This window comes from Pteropus alecto, unplaced genomic scaffold, assembly GCF_000325575.1.
Source record: "Pteropus alecto unplaced genomic scaffold, ASM32557v1 scaffold205, whole genome shotgun sequence".
Taxonomy (NCBI): Eukaryota; Metazoa; Chordata; class Mammalia; order Chiroptera; family Pteropodidae; genus Pteropus; species Pteropus alecto.
In genome coordinates this window covers 1,339,308-1,347,397 of record NW_006436672.1, presented here as the reverse complement: position 1 = coordinate 1,347,397, position 8,090 = coordinate 1,339,308, and the positions used below count along the sequence as shown (strand labels likewise).

The 8,090-nt window shown below is 45.4% G+C and overlaps 1 pseudogene; it reads left to right on the top strand.

Moving 5' to 3' along the window:
* The first annotated feature begins 3,456 nt into the window (after positions 1-3,456).
* Positions 3,457-3,574, top strand: LOC112481171 (annotated as a pseudogene).
* Positions 3,575-8,090: the final 4,516 nt, after the last annotated feature.

Genomic DNA, 8,090 nt, shown 5'->3' with positions numbered 1-8,090 from the left:
GTGTATGTTTTCTAACACCTCACAGTGAAATACATATCAGGAAGCAAAGCTTTACAATGATTTTCTTTCGTGCTGACAAACTGAGAAGTATGAGATGTTCATTTGCCCCAGAGTCAAAAAAAAAAAGCACGAGGGATTATGAAGTCTGAGAATATGAAAACTGACTTATAAGAGCAAATAGTCACGCCTGTATAATTCTATTTAACTGGTTACTCAGCTCTTTTTGAAAGGCATTATTAAGCTCATTAGAGAATCTCAAAGGGAATTGGTTTCATTAAGCAACTAAACAATTAGACCTTGGGGTATTTAAGAAGATTACAGGCAGATGAATAGTGCTGCAAAGTGGCCTTGAAATGCATCTGAGAACTCAATAGGCAGAAATAAAGATTTGTAAAAGTCTTTTCTCGGGTGATATTATTTTTCCAGTTACCATTAATTCGTTATTTTCCCAATGTAGAAATTTATTGTAGACATTATATACATGTATATATGTATACATATTTTACATAAAACTACAGATAAACTAAAAGAAGAAAATGACTTATTTCAAGAAACAACCAATGATAACTTGCTTTAAACTTTCCATAGATTTATACAGTACAACGTGGTAGCTAAGAGCATGGGGGTCCAGAGTCAGAATAACTGGATTTACAGCCTAGCTTCATCACTTATTGACTCTGTGATCTGGAGAATTCACTTAAACTTTTATTTAATTTTCTCCTTTGTTTAATTTGGGTAAGAAAATAGTACCCTCCTTATAGCATTTCAGGAGGAACAAATGAGATAATATGCATAAAGTCTTAAATCAGTGACTAGTATGTAGTAAATGTTCAATAAATACTAGCTATTGTATATGTCTTGTATAGACAGTATACAATGAAGATGCAATTTTATTGTAAACAGTGTTTTATAACCATCTTTTTATTTAATAACATATGTGAAGATTTTTCTGTATAAGTACGTGCACATCACTATCATTTTAATGGCTGATTAATGTTCCATTATAAGAGTGTTTGATAAGTTACCAGGTAGGAGCTAAGCATGATGGCCTTGCCTGCCAACTATCAGTTGGGTTTAGGGGCTGTCTCTCTATATCATTGTGTACTTACGTAGTTTATTGCGTTTTAAAATTGTTACATAAACATCAGTAGAAATAAAAAACTAAAGGTCTGATATTAATGATAAGAACAATTGGTTATTACACTTGAGACAGAGGTAGGAAGCAATATATATTTGATTTTGAAGAGGATGTACAAACGAGGAAAAATGTTGTCGATATTTTTCTATGCCTAAAAGGCAAGTGTAGGTAGAAATGTCATAGTTAATTTTTTATCTCTCAGAGAACAGAAACCCCCTCCCAAAACATTTATTTTCAGCTTTTACATATTTGACTGATTCCAAAGGAAAGGTCCCTCCTGCAAGCATCTCCTGACAGCTTTAGGAGAAAGCACGAGTCACATGCAGAGGCCTGGGCTCCTAAGAGATGGGTGGACGGTTAAGGCAATGCTGAATTCTGCAGGCTGTCCTGATGCTGAGACTCTGTAGCACTGAGTAACCTCAGTGATCCCAGAATCTCTTTTATCACCAAATACCAAAGGACTGTCCCCTGATGATTGATGGAGCAGGTGCACCGTGGGAGGGCTTGTGTAAGGTCTGGGGAGGAGGTGCAGGCTGAGTTTGAGAAGAGACACCTTAAAGCCAGTCATGTGCTCTTGGATGTGAATAGCTTTTTGCTTTCATTTTGGAGTGAGGACCTAAGGAAAAAGGGTGTAGAGACCTATACTTTATAGAAATGAGACAGAAATACCTATCGTGAGTGTAGCATGCCTAGCGCATAGTAAGTGTTCATTGGATTCTGAGCAGATGAATGAATGGACCCTCTTTTGTCAAGTAAAGGAGTATCTCTCATTGTCTTAATACATCTGTGCTGGTCGTATAGTCATAAAGTTGCCCGGCCGTTCTCTTTTCACTTTATCTTGTATCTACTCACGTTTAGAGGAAAGAGCATGAAGGGAACTGACATCTGGGGGTGAAGCTGCTGCAAATGATTATGCACAGACTACATGAATGGCATCCTTGGAATTGCACAGTGCACAACCTGTGCAGCTGCACGCGATGGTCCTGGCCTCTCTGTTTGCAGATCTGTGCTAGATATCATCACATATCATATCGAACCCTCCTAAGGCCCCTGTGAGGTGGGAATTATTCTCGTTTTGCAACCAAAGGAATCCTGACTCAGAAAAGTTGAAGAATGTCCCCAGATGATACAACCAGGAAGGAAGTGGTGAGACTAGAATAGGAACTCAGTCTGAGTGTGACTCATCTCGAGTCCCTGCTGAGCTCTTTCAGTCATCCCTGAGAGCTGGGATTTGAATACATTTAAACACAGACTGACCATTCCTCCCCTTCCACCGCCGCCGCCCGCCCCCGTCCCCAAATCACAAAATATCTGTAATACACAAAAGTCCTGTAACTCCTCAATGCGTCACGCTCCTTGTGCCTCACACCGGCTACCAGAGCTTGGCTTTCCTGAAGCGTGAGAAGAACTGTGGCTTTAGCAGGAGGCTGGGTTCTCTGATTTTGAATTAGTGCCCTGAATCGTATGCTTTCATGTGAATTTCCTTTCCTGGCGTAGCTCCAGAATCTTCTCCTCCCCTCTTCTCGCTTGATGGCTCTTTCATCTTTTGCTTGAGAGATGTGGAGTCCCTGTGTCACCTAACGCTCAGTGTCAGAGGGACTGTGGGGGCAGCGGAGGGGTGTCAACGGGAAGCAATAAAACTGGAAAGGGATGGCTCTGAAGGCCAGTCACAGGAAGTTGTAACACGTTTGCCAGACCACGCAGCGACCTGAAGGTGTTTAACAAGGTGACTCCAGCAGAGTTCTTTGGGGGGGCTGTTTCTGGGAGAATTTAAACAGGACTGCAGCGGGGGAGGAATAGGATTTTTGAGAAGGCCGTCGTAATCATCTAATCGGGAAATCGATCCTTGATTTAAGGCGAGTAAGAGTGTGACCGCTGGAGAGTGGGCAAGGTCAAGGTGCTAAGTTGGGCCCGCATCCTTTCCAAGGTGGGCAAGGCGGTGAGGGAGAAAGAGAAACCAAAAGTGACTCCCAGGCTCCTATTAGAAACGAAATGCCCCAAGAGACTGGGCAGCCACACTCTAGAGTAAATCAGCAGGGGTTCGGGTTAAAACGGGGACGTGATGCCCTAAAGGGACTGTCCCTACTCACTGTCTGGCCAGGTACAGTTAGGCATGGCCGTTATCTCATATACCAGGACTTACGTTTCAAAAAAAACCCTCAACTCTCTTAGATATTAAAGCGTAATCATAACAGCTAACATTTATTAAACACTCCAGGCTGAGGGCAGAGCCTCGAGAGTCCCTAAATTTGCGGGGAGGAGGAAGATGAGATGTGAGTGACGGAGACATAAAGGAGTCATCAAAAAGCAGGGAGCAGGTCTGCGGCCATGCCATCCCGAACAAGCCTGATCCCGTCTGATCTCGGAAGCTAAGCAGGGTCGGCCCGGTTAGTACCTGGATGGGAGACCACCTAGGAAGACCAGGTGATGTAGGCGTAAAAAATAAAAAAAATAAGGGATTGTAAACTGACAAGGTAAAAAAAAAAAAAAAAGAAAAAAAGAGAGCAAACAGGAAAATGAATCCATCGATGAAGATGCCGGTGGCGGTCAGCAGTGGCACCCTTGCAGAAAAGTGGAGACACGGGCTGTTACATTTGGTGCTCAAGAGGATGTCTGCGACTTTCACAGAGTAGTAGCAGAGAAACAGAAATCAAAGGCAGGGTAAAAGGAGTTGAGACGTGAGTGGGTAGCGAAAGAGCCAAACTTCTGAGAGTTCTGAGATTCGTCTTCCATCCCCAGTACGTGTCATTAGATTCAGTGGCTACTTTCAATTAGTTCCGCACTCAGACAGCCACAGCCTCTTCCTCCCCACTGTTCAAGGCTATTACCAGGAAGAAAAAAGGAAGCAGCTCAGTCGGGATCTTCCGTTAAATTTTCATGAAGGAGAGGAAATCAGCAAAACCGCTGAGTGTATTCCGAGTGCTGTATGTAGCATAGAGTCCAACCATGAAAATCAGCTCCGCCTGAATCTCTGGGGTGTGAGGGACAAATGAGACTTCAGTCCTTCAGCATGGAGCTCTTCCCAGGTTTGCACTGTGATGGGCAAACTGCAACCCCCTACCACCGCGTTCTTCGCTAAGGAAAGCAAAGGAAAGTCCTCTTCCTGTTGTCACATTTCTCCAGAGCCTCTCCTGGATGAATATGGTCACAATGACACTTTTCGTTCACTCTCAGAGGGTAGAACCTAGTAGTCAGAGAAAGCCTCTGCAGTTGCCTCCTGTGGGGAGCAGAATCGACTGACAGCCCAGTTGTTGGCCCCGAACCTGACCCTGACTTTGTTACAGCCACATTTCACTTCTCTCCGGCTACTCCCAGCCAACGAGTGTGTCAGGGACACTGAGGCAGGCCCGTCCCTGCAAGGTGCAGGGCTCCTCTGCCACGTGACTGTGGCTCGAGGACTCCCCATCAGTCTTGCTGGAACTTCCTTGGAAGTGCACCGTAGTCCAGGCCTTCCTCATTGATGACTGGCTGGCTATAGTTCAGGGGTTCCCACGACCCCCTTTCCAGGTCTGATGATTTGCTGAGACAGCTCATGGAACCCCGAAAGCCGTTTACTATTACTGGTTTATTATAGAGGGTGTAACCCAGGAACCGCCAAGTGGAAGAGATGCACAGGTGAGTGTGGAGGGGCGGGAGCGTCCACGCCCTCGCTGGCGCCTCGCCCTCCCAGCACCTCCGTGTGGAATCTCTCCAAAACCTGGCATCTCTCCAACATGAAACTAGTTAGTGGTTGTGCAGTGATTTTCAGTAACTATGTTGCTCTTGAAACCTAATCCTAAACATCTCTTTCCCCTCACTCTCTCCCTCCCCCTCCTCCCATTGCTCCCTACTTCCATCCACGCACGCCCGATAGCATAACCTACTCAAGGTGGACCACTTTCCAGCTCCTTAGATTTTTTTATATTATCCAGCAGTCTTTACTGGACCCCTCTTCTCGTCCCACAGATTCCTATTCCCTTTTAATCATGGCTTTTCATCAATCGGTGTTTAGTAAAACTGATACATGGTAGAGTTGGGAAAGATTTACTCTTGTGTGAATGTCCCCTAATCAACAATGCCCACAGGGCACTTTTCTAAGTGCCTCCTCCCGACACCCCGCCCAACCCCACCGTGCAGATCCCTGTCTCCAAATCTCCCTCTCCTTATAAGAACACCAGCCAATGGATTTAGAACCCAGCTCATTTACTATGATCTCATCTTAACTTGGCTGCATCTGTAAAGACCTTATTTACAATCAAGTCACATTCACAGGGTCCAGGGGTTAAGGCATAAACATATCTTTTGAGGTGATTCTACAGTTCAGCCCACTACAAGGCATATACTCAACTCATGCAGAGCCAGCACTGCCATCAAATATTCATGATTTAATCAACAACAGCAGAAATGGGCCACCGCCACCGTGACTTTTAAAATATTAATTCGATACCCCCGCCCCTTTAAAGGGAAACTATTACTCTTCTTAGTTTAACATTTTGATGGGGGTAAAACTTCATGCAACTGAGCACTTGTCACATGTTTATATTAGTTATGATGCCATTTAGTGCACTGCATCTGGTGTATTACCTGAAGCACGGCCTTACATTTGGCTGACTGCTCACTCAGATTCCAAAGTATGCTGCAGGCACCTGTTTCCCCCAACCTTCCACGGAGCCCCCGACCCTGCTACACTTGGGCATTCCTTTTCTTTGCAGGCTCCTACTCCTGCCTCAGCACCATGACCACCTGAGGTCTTTGCTCAGCCTAGGGCTCCAGGCTGCATCCCAGAGGCATATGTCTGGTCCTCACATCCTGAGCATCATTCTAGGTCCTTCCTGGAGAGAAAGTGGCAGGTTCTTCGTTGAAGGAAGTCTTGGCTTCTTTTGATTTTCAGACTGGGGGCTTTTAGAGAACGAATGAATGTACCTGCTTAGCTCTAATGTGCTTCTATGCTGCCTGCCCCACTCCCACAAAAAAAAAAGGTTTTCTTCTTTTTATTATGTTGCCAAAGACTCCAGGAGCTCTGCCAGGAGTGATGGAGGTGGACAGAAATGGGCAGAGGGGGAGGTAAACCCATCTCGCCACATGTATCGAGTTCTAAGCATTGGTAGATAATGAACGAAAGCTATATAATTTATTTAAACATTCCTCCATCTGAGAGAGGGCTTAAAACCCCTCAGAGTCTTCTCTGAACTACACAGAGGGGGGTAGAATAAAAGATGTTCTGATTTAATTCCTACATTATAATGAAGGCAATTGTCCTGTGTGTGTCATTATTTTTCCATTATCTAAATGCCTCAGTTAATGAAGAATTTCAGAGCCCACTCACACAGCTGCAGGAGCTGAGCAGTTAGATTGTATCATCCACCCTGCGGATATAGACACAGTTTCACTGCAGATGTGATTGTCTACCTCACATCACAGTCTCGTCAGTGCTAGCCACGGATGCGGCTGTATGTGCCAGCCTAAGGGGCCAAAGCGACTTCCATTCCATCCATGTGGGATCCTCTCCCTCACTGCCTTCCACTTGTAATACTGCTGCAGCGGCAACCCATTCAGAAAGTACCCACCGTGCTGCTGATGATGGCAGATTGACAGCTCTTGGGCACCAGCGTCACTCAGGGATGCCAGTTAGTTCGTACATGACACAGGACATGGAATAAAACTTCCCTCTGTGTGAGAGGACTCGACATTTTTAATATGTGGAGCTTTTCAGACTTCATCCTTCACCTACATATAACAGTTTCAGAATCGGCAACTTGGCCTTTTCTGTAGTCACCTCCTCGCCCTGGTTTCTGAGAGCGGAAAGGGCAAAACCTATGCAAATCCTCCCGAGAAAAGAGGACAGACAGAACATAGTCCCTAGGCAGTTTCATGGGGAAAGAAAAGAGGTAACTGGTCAAATTGGTCACGATAGGGGGACAAACGAGCAGAGTGGCAGGGACAGGACTGAATGGACGAGGGAGAGGGCACTTATACATAAGAGGGTGAGAAAGGCAGAGCAGTTGGGGATGGCAGAGACGAGAAGAAATCGGGGGAGTCAGGAAGCGTTGTTATGAGCTTTGCCCTTGGAGCCCCATGAACGATTGAGAGAGACCTAAATGAAGTTAAATCCCCTTTATCGGTTGCTGCAATTTGGGTCATGCAAATGCGATGCTCCTCTGAAACGGAGCCACACGGCTCCTGGCTTTATCAGCAAAACATCCTGTTCGTTGGCCACTCTGTGCCCGTCTATCATCCTGGCACCAGGACTAATTAGAAGGGTTAAGGACAGAATCACAGGCTGTCAGAGGATGAGGCACGTGAGAGATAATCCAGTCTAACCTCTCATTTAATTCAAGAAACCTCCAACTGCCCCCTAGCCTGGCCTCTGCTGGGACCCTTCCGAAAAGGGACGTTCAGGTCTCATTGAAGGCCGGTCTCATTGTTGCAGAGCTCGCGCCTTGGAGCCAGAACATGTGGCTTTCAGACCTTCCCAGAGGTTGAACTATTGCTCCCTGAGTCACAGATCCTTGACCTGAAAAAGGGTCACAACAGCACCTCTCCCAGAGCATCTGTGAGGGGACTAAGTGACACACCGGATGTGGATGTGCTCCAGAAAGCACAAAGCAGACGCTAATTACGAGTATAGCCTTGTGACCCAGCACCCTGGAGTTGAGTTTACATGTCGACCGAGCACTCAGTCAGTTCAGTGGGGGGAAAAGTGGCCCAGTGTGGAAACATAAATACAGTAAGTGACCTGATGGAGTCTGGCGTTTAAAATAAGTCCTGGCAATATGCTAATACCCAATTATGTTTAATTGATTTGGGGAGAGCACTTTGAAATGACCATCTACACCAGATGGAGAGAGAAACCTTGGAAATTCAGTACCATTTCAAAGTCAATCCATTTATAGTACTTTTCAGTAGCTACTTTAGATATTCTTATATTTAGTGAGCTTGGTATCTGAGTTAGAGTATGTCAAAAGAACTGGGA